Source organism: Mustela erminea, chromosome 9, assembly GCF_009829155.1.
Source record: "Mustela erminea isolate mMusErm1 chromosome 9, mMusErm1.Pri, whole genome shotgun sequence".
Classification (NCBI taxonomy): Eukaryota; Metazoa; Chordata; class Mammalia; order Carnivora; family Mustelidae; genus Mustela; species Mustela erminea.
Window position 1 is genome coordinate 91127804 of NC_045622.1, and position 22019 is coordinate 91149822.

At 37.5% G+C, this 22019-nt stretch overlaps 1 protein-coding gene across 4 annotated transcripts in view; it reads right to left on the reverse strand.

Moving 5' to 3' along the window:
• Positions 1–22019, reverse strand: part of LRRC4C (leucine rich repeat containing 4C) — a 1206407-nt gene that overhangs the window by 430916 nt on the left and 753472 nt on the right. For all 4 annotated transcript variants that reach the window (XM_032357772.1, XM_032357770.1, XM_032357771.1 and 1 more), the window contains one exon: positions 8525–8655. The gene's annotated coding sequence lies outside the window, so the exon portion shown is untranslated. The remainder of the gene's footprint in view (positions 1–8524; positions 8656–22019) is intronic.

Below are 22019 nucleotides of genomic sequence, written 5' to 3' on the forward strand. Positions count from 1 at the left end.
CCACATCCCACCATTAAAAAAGCCTCTCAGCTCTTGAATTTTTAATGGGATGTTGAGAGGTGATAGCAATTTTAATAGTACACATGGCAACCTAGATCCAAACTTTCTACAGATATTTTATAAATGTCAAAAATGAATCAATAAATCTATAAGGTGCAATTTTAATTGGACCAAAGATTGTCTGTTTTGTTCATTGCTAAATAATCAGCACCTAGAAGAGAGTCTCATCCATGGTAAGCATATGATTCATGTTCCCTTGTTAGTGGTGTTCTTGAGTACCCCAAACTTCTTGGACAAAAGGTCTCTTATCACATAAATCTCTTAAAAAGAGTGTTAGTTTTGAAGTCACTGGCTTAGTTAGCCCAAAATAGACAAAGTGATAGAAAATACAGTACATATTCTAGGTAAGCATTAAAATTAGGTTTATGGAAATATCTAGAACTTAAACAGCAACAAGCTACTGTGGTCTTAAAAAAAAAATCTTGCTAAGGTATAATTGCATACCACAAAATTCATCCATTGCAAGTATTAAAAATTCTATGCTTTTTAGCAAATTTCTAGAATTTACAATCATTATCACAGTGCAGTTTTAGGGTATTTCCATCTTGCAAAATGTTGTCTGCTGCTTATTTCCAGTTGACGTCTTCCCGCTCCTCTCCGCCATTATCTATATGTCTTATGTATTTGGACAAGTTGACTCTCCAAGCCAACAAGGAGTGACCCTCCAAAAAGAGTGCCCCCCCAGAAGAAAATAGTATATAAGACTCCTCTATTCCTTTTGCCTTCTGCCCAAAGTTCACATCAATCACAGTAACTCATCTGAGATTGGCAGACTGGTTGAGGACCAGGTGCAGAAAGATAGCTGAAGCGATGCCCAAGACTAAGGGAAGGGGAGTGAGAGATTTGCTTTGGTCAAACATGCTTCTCTAGAGTGTGTGTGCACACGTGTGTGTGCACACGTGTGTGTGTGTGTGTGTGTGTGTGTGTGTGTGTGTTTCAAAGTGGAAGGATTTGAGAAATAAAATGATACTGGCTTTAGGATAAAATCCCAAAACTGAGAATACGAGTAAGATAACAATGGTTGAAGAATTGATAATAAAGCATTCTCAAGTTTAATCAATTTTCAAATCTTTTTATTTTACTTTCTAAATAGCCCTTTAATCTATCTATTTTCCTCCATGTCACTTCTTCCACCTTCATCCAGGGAACCAATATCTCTAGTCAACATTATTATCACAGGGTCTTAAACCGCTTGCTCAAACTCCAGGACTGCCCTGGCCAATCAGGTCTTTACATAGACAGTGAATAGTAATGAGTAATGTTTCTTTAACTCATATTTGAACACAGCACTCTCCTTGAAGCCAGCCACTACCTTCTTATCGTGCCATTGCTCTGGGACGTAATTGTATTGATGGGGTCCCTGTTGACGATTCTATCCTCACCCCTTACTATTCTTCATTCCCAAGCAACCCCCTCTACTGAAATATTTCATTTTCTGACGTATAAGTGGCTCTTTGCTTCACATTTTATAATTTCTGAAAATCGGGGTGTTTACCATAGATTCTAGAGTAACACCCTCCCCAAAATATCTAACATGGAATGGATGGATGCGCAGATGATGTTATAAAATTGAGGAAACATAATACTTTGAATTTTTTAAGATGTGCCATGCTCTTTCTTGTTTCTCTTCTTTCCGACTGCTGTTCTTCCTGCCTCAAATATTTTGGGTAGCCCATTTCCACTTATTTTCCCTATAAACTTGTTTTTACTTTTTCAGAATTCAGTCTAATTGGCAATTCCTTAAAGAGGTCTTTCTTGATGTAATCGAAGGCTGGGTTAAGTAGACGTCCCATGTCTTATTCTATTCATTTTTGTATATCCAGCCTCATTTCCATACTGACTCACCAACTGACCAAAATGCACAAGTGAACAAAACTAATAATTCAGTTAATCCCAGTGCAATTCACTGACTCACAGAATTGTGAGCTAAATAAGTATTTATTATTTTAAGCCTGTAGGCTTGAGGCAATTTATTAGGCAGTAGAAGCTAACTGATATAGCTCATAGGTAAGGGGCCTAGATTATGTGGTGGGATTTCTCATCCTGGGTAGTGGCTTAGGACCCAATGTCAACCAAAGTTCATGTCTTTCCCCAAATAAAATAGACTAAGGCAGAAGCTATTAGAACTGAGAATCATTCACACACACACACACAGATTCGTATCTATATATACCATCATATATATACATATATATGTATACTGTGATATATATATATATATATATGCAGAGAATCATATATACCTACAGAAAATCATATGTATATATATGTATACCACCATATACACATACATATATATACCAAAATATCTGTCTCTATATTTTAACATGATATATAATATATATTAATAGTTATAAAAAGGTAAAATTCCATGTTTCAATCAATGAACACATTGCTTTTAATATCTTAGTAAACATAACTGCAATCCCAATGAAATTTTATCTTATTATCGAGATCACAGAATGAATAAGTAGAAGCACTATGACTACAGTAAGGCCAAGAACAGCATCTTTGCACAAGACTGTGGATTTGTTCATGTCATTGTCTCAGTGATATCATTGGAAACACAGAGCTTCCTCAGAAGCCTTTCAGTTCCAAGCAGAGATATCCTTTCCTATCACGGGCAAGGGGAAAAAAAAAAAAAAAAGTCTGCTTACAGAGAAAACAAATACTACACGTTATCACTAACAGGTAGAATGAAAGAGTCAAACTCATAGGAATAGAGAGTAGAAAGGTGATTACCAGTGGCTGAGAAGTGGGAGAAATGGGGAGATGGTGGTCAAAGGGTACAGGCTGAGGGTTTTAGACAGGAGAGGAGTGAGAGTATGGGTGAACCCAGTGAGGGTGTTAAGATTGCATGGAACACTGGGTGTTATAAATAAACAATGAATCTTGGAACACTACATCAAGAAACTAATGATGTATTATATGGTGCCTAACATAAAATAATAAAAAATTTAAAAAGTTTTAAATAAGTACAAACTTCTAGTTATAAGACAATTAAGTTCTGAGGATTGAATGTATAGCATGGTGATTATAGTTAATACTATAGTATTAGTATTCTTTACTTGGAAGGTGTGAACACAGCAGATCTTAAATATTCTTATCAGAAATAAGAAATGGTAATTATGTGATGGCCATGCTATCGAACACTATGCTGGTAGTTATTTTGCAATATACATGTTATCAGATCAACTTGTTGTACACCTTAAACTCACACAATGTTATATATCAGTTATATCTCAATAAACTAGGAAAAAGAAAAATAAACTTCTGCTAAGGGCCAGCTCTTTTAGGGAGAAAAATACCCTATTTTCTCGCTTTGGAGTTGCCAGCAGACAGGTGAATAGAAAGAGCATGTCTGATTTAATAAGCTGACCCAACTTGATCTTTCTTTTTTTCTAAGGAGAAATACAATTATAATTATGTAAATGTTTGGATAATAAACGTTATCTATTTAATAATTATTTGAGTGTTCTTAGGATCATGGCCAAACCTCAGAACAGAAGATGACAAAACTTAGGTAGAAACTTAACAATATACGTGAGCTTGGAATAATCTCTCCCTTCCTCCTTCTTCATGCTTAAAAGTTTCTAGCATTTTTTTATTAAGTGGAAAGATTCTAAGTGTTAATACCAGCACTTTCATATTCCTGCTTTTCCATTGTTTTTTGAAGCACAAAAAAGGGATAGAGAATAAAGAAAACGATATAAAATCCTTGCATTTTGCGAGTTCTTCTCCGAGCATGAAATATATATGTTCTTTTCTTGAAGGTATCTGAAATTTCCTATCCCCAAAATGAATCAGCAGTAATCTTTATCTTCTTCGTTTTGTAAATATCCATAACCAGAAATAAATAAATAAATAAATAAATAAATAAATAAATAAATAAATACACCCACCTTCTGCATAGCATAACTCGGTGACATTTCATCTTTGCAATGAAATGCAGATGTACATTCACCATTAAGAGGCGAATCCTCCGTGTCCAAATCTTGAATAGCTCAGTACTTCAGAAAGAATTGCCACTGATGAAATTTATGGCACTGATAAGAGCCCAATTCAAAAATCTCGACTTGGAAAAACAGGATTTTCATTTGAACTGGATAAATGGGCATTCACTTTAAAGCTTTCCCTCTCAATACTGCATTCTGAAGTAGTGAAACAAGTTTTGATAGCTACCTTGGACTCAGTAATACTGCTTCTTTTTGTTAAATGAACTATTTCAGAGGTATTATTGCCACTTAAATACGACCTTGTACTCCAAGATAGTGTTCCAGCGAATAATTGTGCAAACAAGTAATATTGATATTTTTCTAAACTGTTTACCTCCTTTGTGCATCAAGCCTGGTCTTTTTGTTTTCATTCCTTTGAATGCATTCTGCTTTCTCTCTGAAACCGTCTTCTTTGAGGCATGGCAACGTCCTTTACTAAACTTAAGCTGGCTAATTACACTAACTGACAATTGTTCCATCAAATGGCCATGCATTCAGGTATAGAAGTTCCAGTTAAAACTATAATTCAATGCAAATTCTATAGTAATTCATTTCTATAAAACTGGAGCTTTCTTTTATAAAATCGACAATGAAAACACCTTCAGGGCATTGGACCATACTATTTTCTTAGAAATGTTTCTGACAATATTGGTGATTTTCCTTAATACAATTGTTGTCAAAGACTAGTCATCAGCTGGCAGGGTTCTCTCTGTAATTTAAACCTAGCCTTTGTTCTTAGCAGGGTTAGAGTTTGTTCTCTTATTTGTTTGTTTTGTTATGTTTTTATCCTGTGAATAATAATTTACGCAAGTTCGGTTTTATTTTTATATGAGAAGAATGGTAAGTTGCTTTGCCACCTCCCAATAAAATATCCTGCAAAAGAGAGCTTAAATATCAAAAAGAAGGATAAAGTTATATGTGTGAAAAATTAAAGTTTCCTGAAATTTTATATGTGGATATATACATATCTAGTGAGGAAGGTTGAGAAAACAAACCTGGTTGTCCCATTGGGGAAAGGCTTAAAAAATCAGGATCCATGTATTCTATGGGTAATTATATAACCATAAAACATGATGTAGATTAAGACTATGCTTTGAGGGGCGCCTGGGTGGCTCAGTGGGTTAAGCCGCTGCCTTCGGCTCAGGTCATGATCTCAGGGTCCTGGGATCGAGTCCCGAATCGGGCTCTCTGCTCAGCAGGGAGCCTGCTTCCTTCTCTCTCTCTCTCTGCCTGCCTCTCAGTGTACTTGTAATTTCTCTCTGTCAAATAAATAAATAAAATCTTTAAAAAAAAAAAAAAGACTATGCTTTGAGACAGGAACTATTTGTAGATAATGTTAATTTGGGGAAAAAAAGAGAGAAGTGTGTATACTAGTGTTTCTATAGTGTAAAAATATTCCTGCAGATCCTTAGATAATGACAGGGAATATGAAAAATAATAATACTTTTACATAAGGTTTTAGAATTCTGTTCCATGTTCAAACTAATTTTTAATTGATTTTACAATTGCAGCATTATAATATCAGATTTATCAAGTGATACATGTTTTGTAATCAGCAGATAGTACTAAACAGTGACTCTCTACACTTAAAAATATTTAATGTTATAAGGAAAAAATAAATTGGCTGCCTACTTTAGTCACTGGCAGACTTAATCCAATCCACAGCATTTTTTTTCAAAATACCGTCTGGCGAGCTGAACTTTCTTCTCCTGGTACTTACTCCACTCCCTTATTCAGTTTCACTTTTTCTCCTCCACTCAGTTTTCCCCATTCTATAAATTCCCACCTGAGGTTATCGAATGGCAGATACTTTGAAATGTCCAACTTCTGACTTTCTTCTTCACACCCGTGCAATTCCACACATTCTAAACCTCCTCGCTCTTCTTACTAACTCTTTAGTTCTACTTGTTTGACTATATAGCACAGCTGCTGTAATAATAAACAACAACAAAATCACCAAAAAAGTTCAAGGGAGAGACTGTAGTAGAAAGGAAAGAATTTTACATTTTATTATTATTATTATTATTATTATTATTATTATTTTAAGATTTTATTCATTTATTTGTCAGGGAGAGAGAGAGCACAACCAAAGCAGGGGAAGAAGCAGGCAGAGGGAGAAGCAGGCTTTCTGCTGATCAAGGAGCCTGATGTGGGACTGATCCCAGGACCCTGGGATTATGATCTGAGCCAAAGGCAGATGCTTAACTGACTGAGCCACCCAACATCCCACGAGTCTTACATTTCAATACGTTTCATAGTATCCATTTCCTGCATTTTGAACATGAGGCTCTGGATTTTGTGTAGCACTGAGATGCACACATTTTGTGCCTTGCCTGTCTACCTCTAATCATCTTTATCACTCTGGGTCTTGGCTGCTTCATATCCTTGCCTGACGTATCCCAACCCAAATTTTTCTCATTGAAAATTCCTACTCGCTGCAACTCAGTGTCCTCTCTTTCTCTCCATCCTGGTGGCTCAGTCCAGCTGTGTCCTAACCCTGTGGATGTTCTCTTGGCATTCATGGTCCTCTCTCCTGCTTCCCCAGCATCTTGCACTTAGTTCTTGAGCCAAACCCACCACACTGTATCTTTGGAGTATATTTCTCTCATGTAATTGTGAATGCATGGAAGTCAAGGCCAAACTTCAATTTCACTTTTTCTCTAGTACAGAGAGACTCAATGATGCCTAATACATTAATATGCCATCAGGACAAAGGAGAGAATAAAATGTAAAGCTCTTAAGACAGGAAGAACAACTCAGATGTGTGGCAAGAAAACATGCTCACTAGGGCGTGGCTGGAGACTAGCACTGGTCCTCCATGCTAAAGCTAGAGACAGAGCAGAACTGCTGAAGTCCCTCCAGTTGGTCAAGGCTGCAAAGGTAACAGGGTGGAAGAACCAAAGATTTAAAGTAAAAACTCATTTATCAAACACCTCCTTTGTGCCACATTTCACATGACTTGGTACATAGCCTCATGTGATGCAGGGTACCTCTAGGGAGGCATGGTACTATTGAAATTTTGAACCTGTTAACTCTTCTTGGCCCTGGCAGACTTGTCCACTGTAGGATGTTTGGTAGCATCACTGACCTGTACTCACTAGAAGCCAGTAGAACATCCCCCTAAAGTGATGACAATAAAAATAGTCCCCAACTAAATAAATCACGGAAATGGCAGAAAGAGTTGGATTTTGAAGGGGTATAAGAATGGGTTGAGAATAGGAGCATCTCAGCAGGTCTTTCTATATCCTAAAATTGGGGGATTAAATATCTCCCTACACTTACCCTATGTCACTATGGTACTTTGTAAAATATAGGAGTTGAGGCTCACCCCAGGGCTGGGAAGGAAACACAAGGGAAACTAGGATTAAATAAGACACCCAGTTGCAAAACTGTTTCCAGTGAGAAACTAAGTAACATTTTAAATACATATGTATATATTTTATGCATATAAAATTTATACACACACACACACACACACAAACACACTTAAAGACATGGAGTTTGTTGACTGAGATCTGAACTTATGATCTCTTAGTTTACTTATTTGGTATGGAAAATGGTATAAGAAACATACCATTTTCCAAGGTATGTTTTATTGCACCCATTTGAAAGAGAAGTAAATAGAGTCTCAGCAAGTTTAAGCAGTGTCTGAAGGTTATTAGCTTTGTCAAAATGACAAATGGTTATTACGTGCCTATTGTGTGGCGGGTTTTGTTGGACGATTGTACAATGATGAGCCAATACAGACACACACTTGGCCTTGTGGAGCAGTTAAATACTCACACACTTAACTGTAAATGGTAAGTGGTGACACAGTCCATGACAGGGGAGCCTGATCTAGTGGCAGAGGGCAGAGAAGCTTTTCTGTAGCAAGGAATAAATTGGAGCAACACAAGGCGGTAGATCTCAGAGGCATCAGAATCAGCTAGAGGGATGGCAGAAACACAGATTCCTGAGCCCCCTTCCTAGAGCTTCTAATGGATAAGACTAGGGTGCACCTGAGAATCTGCATAATGAACACATTCCCACTGGATCAAGTGCTGTCAATGGTGCTGGTTTGGAGACCACTCCTAGGGAATCACTGAATGTTCCAAGCAAAGCAAATCATGTGGGGAAAGCCTGCAGGGGGAAAAGGGACCTAGACCATTCTGTGCTCCTCCCATACTGTGCTAGAAACCCCTGTCTTTTTACATATGGAAAACCTGCCGGGGTGCCTTGGTGGCTCAGTGGGTTAAGCCTCTGCCTTCAGCTCAGGTCATGATCTCAGTGTCTTGGGATCAAGCCCCATGTCGGGCTCTCTGCTCAGCGGGGAGCCTGCTTCCCCTTCTCTCTCTGCCTGCCTCTCTGCCTACTTGTGATCTCTGACTGTCAAATAAATAAATAAAAATTGAAAAAAAAAAAAACCAACCTGCCAATGTTCAGTGCATTTATCGCTCTAAGTAAACAGCAGAAGGGGCACCAATACCCACCTCTTGAAACTTCCAGTCAGGCCATCTCTACCCTCCCAGGGGGTCAGGCCACTATGCTGTCTCCCACCCTGGGACTTGGGGACTGCTTCCAAGGTTGCGATCCAGAGAAAGGCAAACTGCAGCCCTGGTACCTAAAAAAAAAAAAAAAATGAGCCAGCTCTGCCTGGCGTATCTTGTCTTTGGTTGAGAGAGTGCTGACTATTTTAAGCAACACTGTAGGATATTCTTCCTCTTCTTTGAGAGGGAGGACTTAATCTTACTGAAAACACATTCTTTCTCTCAAGAGTGCCCTTGAACTAATACAGCAGAAACTCTAACTCCAGTGGGGCTTTCTGATACGCCTTTGAAGAGGGTAAATTTACTAATCAATACAAATTACAATTTCTCAACTGGCAATTCTGCAAGCCAGGCACAGCCTCGGCTACTTTATTATTCACAGTCTGGGCTTCCAGGACTGAAACAGAGAGAAACCACAGAGAGGGACTCTATGCAAATATGTCAAACAAAGGAAGAGATTGTTTTAGAGGGACTCAACGTGGGAATAATTATATGACTGGGCATAAAATGTACATTCTTAAAAGCTACATTGGATTAAACCATTTTAGAGAGCGATATCACGCATTATGCTAATTTAGGATAGGGGCTAACGATCTCTCAGAGAAGTTTCTCTTTTCCTCCCTGTCTGTTCCTTGCACACTCTCTACACGCATGCACACACATACACAATTTGTATATCTAGGATACATGAGTCTCAATTATACATACACATATACACACATATATGTATCTATATATGTGCATTTCACATATCTCTGATAAGGGAGAAATAGGAAAACACAGAAATAGACATGTGCAATGATGTCATGAAATTTATGCTGACAGCCTAATTTTTAGTTTTTGCATTCAGTTACTGTGTAGCTCTGGATGAAACATTACCTGTTCTACCCCTAAGCGAGAGACCTGATGAAGATAAAGACTTTCCTGGGTCGATACTTCCTGAATATGGGCTAAAATTTACTTAGGGATGTATTCCACCTTCTAAAATTTCTTCCCCCCGCCTATGAAGATTGAAAACTCTTCTTTTTTCATATTTTTTTAAAAAGCCCTATGCCTCCTTTTAATTGAAATGAAAATCTTATAATATTCCTTGGAGTTATTTAAAACTTAACCATAATTTAAATGTGACTAAAATAAATCAAAGAATAGATAATTATAGGTGAAAAATCTATTTTGAAATATGTAGATCATATTCTTCGCAAGTACATGGAATGAGTAATGAGGTGGAACAGGTTCATTGCTGAAGCTTAGGAAGCTCCAACACTATCTAGGTCACTTTCAACATCACAATTCTTGGCCTGCTTTGTTTTCCAACAAAGTCTCTCCATCTCTCCTGGACCCTCCCATACCCACGAGCCCCTTTATCCCCACAGTCTCTGTAGTGGACTCTACGATTGTTCATTCAATGTTAGTTGTTTAGCGGCTGGGAGAGATATCGACCCTTTGCTCTGTGTTCAGTCCTGTATGATTCTGGGTTCGTTACATACATCATCTTATATAAACCCCAGGCCTCCCTCATTTTATAGATGAGGAAACAGGAGCTCAGAGATACTGGAGACTTTGCGCTAAGGTATATCAAACATTTGCAAAGCTTTCATTTGATTCCAGGTTTCCCTGACTAGGGATCTTCTGCTATTTTTACTGTTCTGTATGGTCTCCCTCATGAACAGCCAGGAAGAGCAGAAAACCAGTATTTATCAGTGACCTAGTGGGTGGTGGGTTATATACAAAAATTTGATATTTCACCTTATTCAATTCTTCAAATGCAAGGTAGAAAGTAGTATCCCTCCTGTTTTTTGTTTGTTTGTTTGTTTTGTTTTGTTTTATCCCGGGTTTTTAGAATAAAAAGAGGTTAAGTATCTTGGCCGAAATCGTACACTCATTATTGAACAAGAACAAAACTGAAACAGGAGCTCAGCTTGTCCCAACTGTGACTAACATCTCCGAGCTGGGATGGCTTCTGGTAACTCCAGTCCTCTCTATACGTATTGGGCAATTTTCACAATAGCATGTAATGTTTTCCTCATTTTTTTAAACATCAGTTCATATTTTATAGGGCCCCTTACAAAATCAAAAATAAGCAGAAAGAAAGAAAATCCTTTATAACTGAGCTGTCCAGAAAATATTTCATTTGAATATGCCCAAACATATACAATATATATAAATATAACAAAAAAGGGTTATAACAGATAAAAGTTTATTTTAGCTATTCCTTTACACAGTGAATTTTAATGGTTGCTTAGGTTTTTATCATATGGATTTATCAGAATGTATTCACTTCTCTTAATTAGCCATGCATAATTTATTTTCAATTTTCCCTTATGAGAACAGTGATGAATTAAATTCTAGGCTACACAGAACTTTATTTATAGTGTACAGGAAGGAGAGGGTCATGTGTTTATTAAGCCAAACCAATAATAAAATGTTGCAAATTCAAAAACACTAAGTGTTATTTTAGAAATCCATCAATATATGGTGGTAACTAAGCATTCCAGTAGTAGAGACTGACCCAGATGGTGGAGAAACTGACTTGATGTAATATGAAAACGTTATAAGTGTTGAATAATTCAACAGAGATTTTCCAGTACTTTGCAGAGTCTGCCTTAAGAAGTACAGCATGGCAGGGAACTTAAAGCCTATCAACTAGTCTAGTATTCTGAATGGTGTCGGTGTTCTTACTTGAACCGACATCCTTGGACCCCCGTGTGTCTCTATTTTCTCTCCTCTTGTTCCTCCTCCACTTTCTTTTCCTTTTCTTCTTCTTCCAACTCTTTCTCCTTCTTTAACCACAGAAACACTCACTGGCGTATGAACTATGCAATCGATACTTCAATAATAAAGGCGGCCAACTCCTTTTTAAATATTATGATATCAGGGTGTTTTTCCCTCTGACTTTACCTCCCCCTCCCAATTCAAACAGCTGCCTCTGTATTTCATTGCCTCGCAGGAGGTTCATAGCAACAGGAGACAGAAATGAAGGTCTTTCTGCCTACCCACCCACACCCCCCTACTCCACCTCCCCCAAGTCCAAGATCTTCGAGGGATACTGAGAGCTTCGAAAGGAGGTAGAAGGGTAGGAAAGAGCATTTCTTGGTGATAGCAGAGGAGTCTGGACGAAGATGAGGGAAGGAGACTCTATCTGTGGGGTCGGGCCTGAACATCTCCTTTCCTTTACAGCAAAACTAAGAGCTAGCAGAATGGCCGTAGGGTATACACAACCCCAAACAGGAGATGTTCATCCTCACAAAAATGTCCTGCGCTCCCAGTGAAACCCAGAACATCTGTCACCAAAGCTGAAAGGGTTATGCATATAGGAAAAAAGCAAGACTGTGGTTAAACAGCAACAGCTAAGGGGAGGAGGACAATATTTTGGCGTGGCGTAAAGCCCCAGAACCCAGAACAAAAACCCGGGAGCATCTTCCAAGAATGTGCGAGTTCAACCGAACCTACCATTCTTGTAAGATGGAGATTCAAAATTAGATTATTTGTTTAAAAGTATACAAATCTGATAGTTCTCACTCCTAACAAGTAGACATGTGATAGCCCTGAAAAATAGAAATAGAATAATTATAATATGACCAGAAATGTGATATTGTTTTTCTGAATTTGTAGACTAAAATTCATACTGCCATGTATATTTATAAGACAGACATTAGCTCTGGAATCATGTTCATTTCCATTCTGCCTACATTTGGACAAGCTTGATGACTGGACTAAGGATATTAACAGAGCAGTTAGCACTTGGCAATAGGTCTTTCTTCTTCTTGGCACTTTACCTATTTCAAGCCACTGACTATGTTCAATTATCTGCACTGTCAAGAGACTAAACTCGAGACAGGTGAATTGACTTATCCAAGATCGCACGATTTTCAGGAGTAGGATTCCCACCCAGATCCGACTGGACCCTAAATCCCTTGTTTGATCTTTCTATTCCCATTCCAAAGTACTTAAGACCCTTTTCCTGGCAGTTGTATCAAAGGGGTACTTGATAATTCCAGAATCTTCAATGCCCTGCCATTAATCCGTCCAATTTTGCCACCCAACATTTTTTTTAAGCCACAGATTTTAAATCTCTACAAACTATAGTCATGTATGTAGCAGAAGTGTTTCGAGGAACATCCAACCAGAAGGAAGAAATCCACCGCCACAGGTTAAAGTATTTAAGTCTATTTGCTAAAGGAATGTGGAAGAACAAAGGCTCCTACTGGGGCGGGGGGTGGGGGGGGCAGGAAGGCAAATTAGTAAAGAAATCTTCAGGGAAGTTGGGTCAGGCGAATTCAATCACTTGCCTCTTCCCCTGGCTGCACTTGTACACAGTGACTTAGCTGTGGGTCCCAGAACAATGCAGTAATGAAAAGGGATTTCAGTCAAGGAGTTCCCAATAACAGGAATAAAATTGGCCCATAGTTTGCATAATATTTTTGTCCCTGAAAGGGCTTTATTACCATCAAGCCTAGAAGCAAGCATGGAGTCCAGATGACTGCTGTGAGGTTTGATCAATTCAAGTTTGAAAGCCAGTTTTATTTGCTTGGATGCATGGTTCAGACTGCAATCCATTATCATTTGTCACTCATAGGTTCTTTTTCAAAATCCCCCTCTGAAGTAGCAGAACTATTCCTTAGAGAAAACAGGCCACACAAGACATTTGAAAGTCTGGTGATTCTGAGTGATGTTCAGTGGATATCTCTTGCTGAAACTAAGAAATACATGACTTTTACTCTCCTCCCACGAGCTGGGAAAGAAATGAAAAGATTTCAAAAGCACCTCTGCTTACCCAGCTTCCTTCTACTTAATCACATGAAGGTTTAAACCAAATGAGACAAAACTTAAAGATGATTTTGGTCTCTGAAGAAAAATACTGGGGACACTACATTTTTAAGGAAAGTATTTTTATGTTATCAACTGACACTTTGGGGAAAAAAAAAATCATTGCACTTTGGGTATAGACCTGTCACAAACCAGTCTGTTTCCCAGACAATGGCAAAGCACTTAGAACGCTGCCTAGTAAGCACTCAAACATGCTGGCTGTCAAATACCAGGTGAGAAAGGAAAGGTCAAAACAAGCTGTGTTATTAATAAAGGCCAATCCGCAATGTTCTGTGCTATCTTCACAGTGACTCCAAATGCTCCAGGTCTTTCGAACTGTGTCTTCGGAAACTTGCCCTGATTAATCTCACACTCTAAGATCCGGCCTTTATTATATACTGATATACTTCTTTGTTAACATAAACTAGATTCTTTTATTTTTTAATTGTATGTAAGTTTTATCTGTATTACATGCACAACTTCTCTTATACCTTTATTTTTGACTTCAGAGGCAATTACTAAATTCCTAGTTTGTTCTGGCACCAAGGATACCATGAACTGACCTCAGAAACAATCTCTTACAATCTACTTTGCTCCAGACTTGTTTGGGATGCTAAAAAGGGACTGAGTTTAAAATGAAGACATTGGAGATACACTCACCATCAGAAAGTGAAGTAGGACCAAGCTGTGGAGAAAGTTCATGGGAAAAGATGACATTTGCTTAGCATTTCATCTACTCCAGATTTTAGAATAAAATTTAAACTCCTACTCAGTACATGAATGGGCTGTTGCCAACACTTATTACTCTGTCCATTTACTGATATTCCTCCTTTACTGTTTTCCTTTCTTTTTCTTTCTTTTTTTTTTTTAAGATTTTATTTATTTGAGAAAGAGAGAATGAGAGTATGAGCAGAGGCAGGGGGAAGTGTAGAGGGAGAGAGAGGAAGAGGGAGAAGCAGGATTCATGGTGAGCAGGGAGCCCAATACCCTGCTCGATCCCACGACCCTGAGATCATGACCTGAGCCAAAGGCAGATGCTCAACTGACTGAGCCTCCCAGGCACCCCTTCACCCTTACTGCTATTTAATGCCAGTACTTTCGTTTGGTTGGTTGGTTGCTTGCTTGCTTTCAGTTTCTTGAAACTTTAGTGCTTAGGACCTTTGCCTGAAATACTTACCCTTCGTCACTTAGATGGCCCTTCAACTTTCAGCTCAAATATTCCCTCCGAGACGCCTTCCTGAGTGCCTAATTTCTTTACTTCTACCTTGTTACTCTTCATCAAAGTACGCTGTCCCACTTTGTTGACCATGATTTTGCCTCTCTCGAATGACTTGACACTATTTACTCGGCATCGTATTCATTGTCTTCTTCCTCCATTAACACAAATGCTGGGTAAGGACAGGCACCATGTCTGTCTTTTACAAAGCTTTATCCTTAGTGCCCAGACTGAAGCTGGCCTATATTGGTACCCAGTCAATAGCTGTTGGAAGAATGAATAAATGAATGGGGGGATGTAGATACAAATGATACTTGAGATGTTTATTAGAACAAGATGAATCTATCAAGATAGAGGAGCTCTTGGGGATTTAGGGCAGAAATACAAAGAAGAGAAGAATTTTTGCCTTGTGTGGTCTATGGCAAACACTCTGGGCACAAAGGCAGCAATGTTAGGTGAGAGTACGTGTCCAACAGAGAAGAGGCCAGGGAATTTCAACTCCTGGGATTTCCTAGGGCATAGTCTTGGAGACAAGTGGAAAATGGAGCCAGCGTCCTCTCACACAGTACAACGACGAATATTGAAACTCAATAATTAAAGCCCTGTATCTGCATCTAGTTTGTGAGTTAGAGTTGAATGAAGAAATCTGAAGGTTCAGGATTACTGGAGGATTTGAGGTCAGTTTGGGGATTTTGCAGCCACTCAATGGGTACCAACACTGACAATTTTTCTTGGCTACTGACAATGTCCCAGGCACTATGCTAAACCATTTATAAGAGTTATCTTGTTTGACTCTCATAGTACCTCTCTGCATAGGTATTATTTTTGCTCTCTTTAACGTAAGAGTTTACTGAGGTTTATAGAGATGGAGTCACTTGCTCAAGGTCATATAGGACAACACACAGTACACCTTGAACTCAATACCGGACTAGCTTCACTCCAAGCCCATACTCAAAACCACTTCATTACTGTTTCTCAGCGGGACACTGCACTGCTGACCTTTTGACAAGTAGTTATCTGTGTAGTAGGACTACCTTTCCATAGCATCTCAGGCTCCACACTAAGTGCTTATGATCCCCCCAGGACTACAGTCCCACTTCTTCTGCAGAACACTGTGTTAATAAGCCTAAAAGGACTTATGGAGAAATGTCTTCACTACCAATATTCCAGGCACTTCAAACTTCCCAAATTGGAGATAATGTATCTCCTTGCATTCCCCAGAGCCATACTGGACTGAAGAGTCTCTATTAGAATAGTGGTAATCTACATCTTTCACATAAATAAAAAATTTGCATAGAGCAAATAAGACAACTTCTCTTGGTACATTCAATGCATAGCACTTTCATATTTGATTCTATTATAATCTCCAGAGCAAATAACCAAAAATTTATTTATAACTCACCATCATGTAGGAAATTGTTTACAAAGATCATGGAAGTATCAAAATATTTTGGAGGGGGATGAAGTTTCAAGATTAAAGCTAACTACTATCTCACATAGAAATGTGAATTAGATTTTTTACTACTATGACCCAAGACTTGTACTATTATTAACTGTACTCTGATTCCAATACCAGTTCCTTTCCAACCTCTCCAGCAGCTGTATGCGCACATTCCCCAACCCTACCTCCCTGGCTTCACAGTCTTCCCCACAACTAAGTCTCTATGTAATGTCCCTGCTTTATCTTCTGCTTCTCACCAAGTACCATTAATTTCTGTCAGTGTTGTCTCTTCACTACTCCCTGATGCCTTTTACTTTTCACCTTAACACATTTACTCTTTTCATTTATCCTGCCAAGAATTCCCTTCTTTTTTTTTTAATATTTTATTTATTCATTGGACAGACAGAGATCACAAGTAGGCAGAGAAGCAGGCAGAGAGAGGAGGAAGCAGGCTCCCCGCTGAGCAGAGAGCCCGATGTGGGGCTCAATCCCAAGACCCTGGGATCATGACCCGAGCCGAAAGCAGAGGCTTTAACCCACTGAGCCACCCAGGTGCCCCAAGAATTCCCTTCTTAATACTTCCTGCTCATCCAAGTGCTATCAATCCTTCACTGGCCAAATATTTCCTCCTTCACAGCCATGTGAACCTAATTCCATTTTTTCCTTCTTCTAAAGGCCCAGAGTTCATTTTTCCCCAGTCAGTAAGTCTCCAGCCTGTTTTGTCATCAGAATTATCCTGTGGATATTTCTTTGAAAATATAATTCCTATGTCTAAAATTCCTATGCCTAAAACTCCAAAGGTTCTGATTTAATATATCTATAATAGGGCCCATGAATCATTACTGGAAGGAAAATTATACACATACACACACACACACACATATCCACACACACACATATATATACATATACATACACACATATATTTAGGAGAAAAGTATATAACATAAATACATGCATTTATGTAACTATATATATTTGACTAGGTGATTTCTGATGATCAGCCAGGTTCAGAAATCACTCAACTGGCACATCTAGTTATTTTGCCTAAATGGTTTTATTTTCATTTTATCACCATTACCATCATCATTAATATTATCATCATCATCACATTGTCATTTCACATATCACAAAGATTTCCTTGCTTGGGTGGATCTGTGTCTTATCCATCAAGGCCCTAAATTACAGAAGGCATTCAAATATTTTCTGATAAATGTATTGTGAATTACTTGCTAACATTCTATTTTAATCTATTTGACCCTTTTCTACCGGTCAAAGAATACATATATGAGAATATCTTATTTTAATAATAAAAATTCCATTTTATTAGACTGGGGCCAATGCTAGATTGGAATATAAAATTGTACAGCTGACATGTCTCTCTCTTACCTCAAGAAAGATAAGAATATCTACTAAGTGAAATAACTTTCAGGAACTTTTAACAGAACTTTATTCTTGTATCCTGCTGGTGTCACAAAATATTTTAACAGGTACAAATATTGTAGATTCTTTCTTGATAAACTCATTTGAAATCCCAGTTGGAGATGTGTATTCCGTGTAGCTTTGACACAGGTGAAAAACCACGTGTACAAACTGTGTTCATGAGAAAAGACTGGAAGTGAAAATGAGTGCTAGTCTCCCAAACAGCTGATATTTTTAGTCAAATGATAAATGCACTGAGGGTAACCATGACAGTATAAAAGGAAGAAGAAAGGAAGGAGAGGGGAGGGGAGGGGAGGAAATGGGAGGGGAGGGAAGTGGAGGAAAAGAAAGGTGTCCTAAATTATCATAAAACAGAGAAAAAGATGAGACAGTGGTGAGAGGAAAAAAGAAGAAAACAAAAATGAAAAGAGATGGAGAAAGAAAGATAAGAATTAAGGGAATGGTGAGAATAGGAGAAGAAGGAAAGAGAAAACGATGTCATCAAAGGTCTTTGTTGGCAACAGATATCCACATGGTGAGACTGGATCTTATACACAAATATACTTTATTCCAAGTAAAAGAATGCAAAAGAACGGACACAGTATTGGATCTTAGAAGACGCCCTGAAGTAAAGAGTTTGAAGCTAGTTTTACTCGTTTTACCATATGTCTGTTCTGATTCTTGATGTTATTATAGTTATGGACCCTTGATATTCCTAAATATGCCTTTTTGGGCCATCCCTTTGTGCTGTTACTTCCAAGGAAAAGATGTGTGTACAGAGGATGAAGATACAGTGAGGTATTAAAAGAACAATGACAAAAGACAATAAGAGTATCTCTTTATCATTGAGGAATCTTGTACCTGAGACACCAAAGCCACTCTGATGAAAGGGAATGGAACACAGGCACAAGGCAAGAAATAAGAGGGAAAGGAAATGAGTCCAAGGACAATTACTAGCTATGCAGATGCAGTCATCTGAACACCACATATGCCGTTATGGTGCCATCAAGACACCGAGGCATCCTTCTCCCTCCAAAAATTACACCAGCAACGACTATTGATAATTACCAAAGGAATTATATTTCAAGATTGATGTGTGAGTTGAAGTGGGCTTGTGAGCACCTGCCAAAGCAGGCAAGAAAGAACCACTTACTGCCAAGACTTGTGCTTCAGTCACATCTTATGACTGCTTTGGCTCCTGTCCTAATATTCAAGTGAGTTTAATTCCCAGCAACACTACATGTAAGGTGTGCAGACACAAACTTGGAATGCTAATATAGAAAATCCAATACAGAACTTAACAGAGTTTATGGAAAAAGCAAAGCTCGTGTACAGAGCATACGGTGGCTAAATGTCAGTGTAGGCTTGTGAGCGGATATGGATTGTGTACAGAGATTTGGGGCAACCCCAATTCTCTAGAATATGGCAAAAAAAAAAAAAAAAATTAGAAAAAGCTCCTGTAAGGCACAAAGAGGGTTGGCTCAGTTTATTCACTTTATAACACAGAAGAGGCCTTCAAGCCCTCACTAAAAGTCAATTTATTTGTAAATTAGACACACATTTCAGTCAAGTGATTACCAGATTCCCAAGCTAAGACAGCTCAGAGTAAACTAGAGGTTCAAGTGGAGAGAGTGGAGGGAAGCTACTATAAGAAAACACACTGAACACAAAAGAAAACACAAAATACAAAAGAAACAAACAAACAAAAAACAAGAAAATCACATAACCACTCCAAAGATTTGGTGGAATTATTCAAAATGTAAGATGTCTGGGCTTATTTGCTGAAGGTGCCAGCAGTTTTACATAAAACTCTGGGCTTAAAGTTCTTTGAATCATTAGCTATTGACTTTGGTCATCACAAAGTGTGATCTACCTATCATGTTTGTATGTTACAGCTCAATTACAAACACATACAGATAGGAAGCAAGAGAAAGAAGCATTTACCCAAGCATAAAGACTCCACCTGAAATTTAAATTTAAATATTAAAGAAATCACCAAAATATTCAACAAAAATAATTCTCAAAAATAGAATATTATCTACAACTTTGTTATCCAGAAAGTTTTCAATATGATATATTCCAAAAAAGTAATCATTTTCTTTTGTCACCTTCTGCTTTCTGGGATTGATAATTTCCCTTAAGCAAAGAAGCACAAGATTTATACTCAGAAAAAACATAAAACACCGTTGAAAGAAATTAAAGAAGATACAACTAAATGAAAAGACATACATGTTGAGGATCTGAAAACTCAGTATTGTCAAAATGTCCATACTACCCAAAGCAATCTACAGAGTCAGTGCAATCATTATCAAAATTTGAATGGCATTTTTTTTTTAACTGAAAGAGGAAAAAAAATTCTAAAATTCATATGGAATGACAAGGACCCTGAATAGTCAAAACAAATTTGAGGAAGAGAGCAAAGATAGAGAGGTCACAACTTCTGACTTCAAAATATATTACTAAGCTACAGGAATCAAAACAGTACAATAACGGCAGGAAAATGACAGACACATGGAACAATGGAACAGAAGAGAGAGCCCAGAAATAGAGCCAAGTATACTACAGTAAATGGTCTTTGACAAAGTCTTCAACAAATGATGTTGAGAAAACTGGAGATATAGATTGATAGATGATCAATAGAAAGATTTTCATATAATATTTTTATATAAGATTTTCATATTTCACTGTCTTTAAAATATGAAAATAAAGGACAAGGATGTAGAAAATTGGAATCTTTGTGTAATGTTGGTGAGAATGTAAAATGGTACAGCTGCTATGGAAAACAGTATAGAGGCTCCTCAAAAGCTTAAGTGGACCTGCTGCCAAATGATTCAGCAATCCCATTTCTGAGTATTTATCCAAAATAAAGAGATCATTGCACTCCCATGCCCATTGCAGCATAGTTCACGTCAGCCAAGAGGTAAAAACAACCTAAATGTCCACTGGCAGACACGTGAATAAAGAAAATGTGGTACATACATGTAGTAGAATATTATTTTATCTTTAAAAAGAAGGAAATTCTGTCATATGCTACAACAGATCAACCTTGAGAACATTAAGCTAAGTGAAATAAGCTAGTCACAGGAGGACAAATTTCATGATTCCACTTATTAGGGGAGTCTAAAGTAGTCAAAGTCATAAAAGCAGAAAGCACAATGATGGTTGCCATGGACTGAGGAGAGTAGGGAAGTGGGAGTCGTTCAAAGAATATAGAGTTTTCATCGTGCAATATAACAAAGCTCTAGACATCGCCGTACAATAATGTGTTAACAATACTATACTAGACACTTAAAGTTTGTTAAGAAGTTAGCCTTCATAGCATGTTTTTATCATAATTTTGAAAAAGAACATTAATTGAAATATACACTTAAAAATAAATTTCATTATGTACATAGTCAAAGAAAAGAAGGTAACTATAAGAATATGAAACATGATTATTATTTTTTTTTTAAGACCGGTGGTCTGCATAGTTAAAAAAAAAAATCCATATGGATGTACACACACACACACACACACACACACACACACACACACATTCGGGGGGGCCTTTGTACCTTACTGCTTTTTCTGAGCATGTCCCAATCTATTTTGTTAAAATTCAGAATCTGGAATAAGTTGATATTGATATCAATAATAGTTGATAGTATCTGATCACTGCAGAGAGCTTTCTGGTTCCAGACACTATGCTTCTTTAACACTGACCAATCAATTTATACTTTGTATATTTAATACCTAATCATATATATGTGCATAAACTCTTTTCAGTGGATCAGTTAATATGTGTTCATATTAAGCTTGTGGTCCAGTTCCTAGACACAGAATATCACCAATTTGAAATCATTTCTAATCTTTTTGCAAATAAAGCTGGTATATTTAATATATATTGCTTCTGATCACTAGCTTCCCAAATAATAATAGGTCAGAAATTTGCTTCCATTTCTTTGTCCTAATCTATGTGGCACATCAGTCTTGCTCATGTCAGTATTTACTGGATGACCCTACCCTTCTTTTGGTTAAAACAAACACAGACAGATGTTAGCTTTCCATTTGGGTGGAGTGAAGTATTTTCACAGCATTAAATAAACCCACTAAGAAGAAAGGTAAGGGTATATCAATTTCTATGACTAATAGAACCTTTTAAAATTGGCTTTAATGCAGTTTTTAAAAAAATATATTAAAAATTGCAAGTAACCACTTATTATACTGAAGGAAATACATTATCTTTAAATCTGGAAATTTGAAATAACCTATTCTAATGGGTCTCAAGGGCATTTTGGATATTTGTTGGAGCATTTAATGGTTGTCACAATGAGTGTTTGGTACATAAATGTCCCACCTGATCTCAAATAGGTGGAGAAAAGTCTGTATGTAATTATCTAAACCTGGAATCTAATTCTGTTTTACATATAAATTAAAATACTTTGCAAGCTTTAAATATGCATGGACATTATGAGGACTGAAACTTTCAAATAAAACAAGGGAGAACTATTCTGTTTTATTCAGACCTTTACCAATAATTGGTCATCATTACAAAAATTTACATTCTGAGCTAC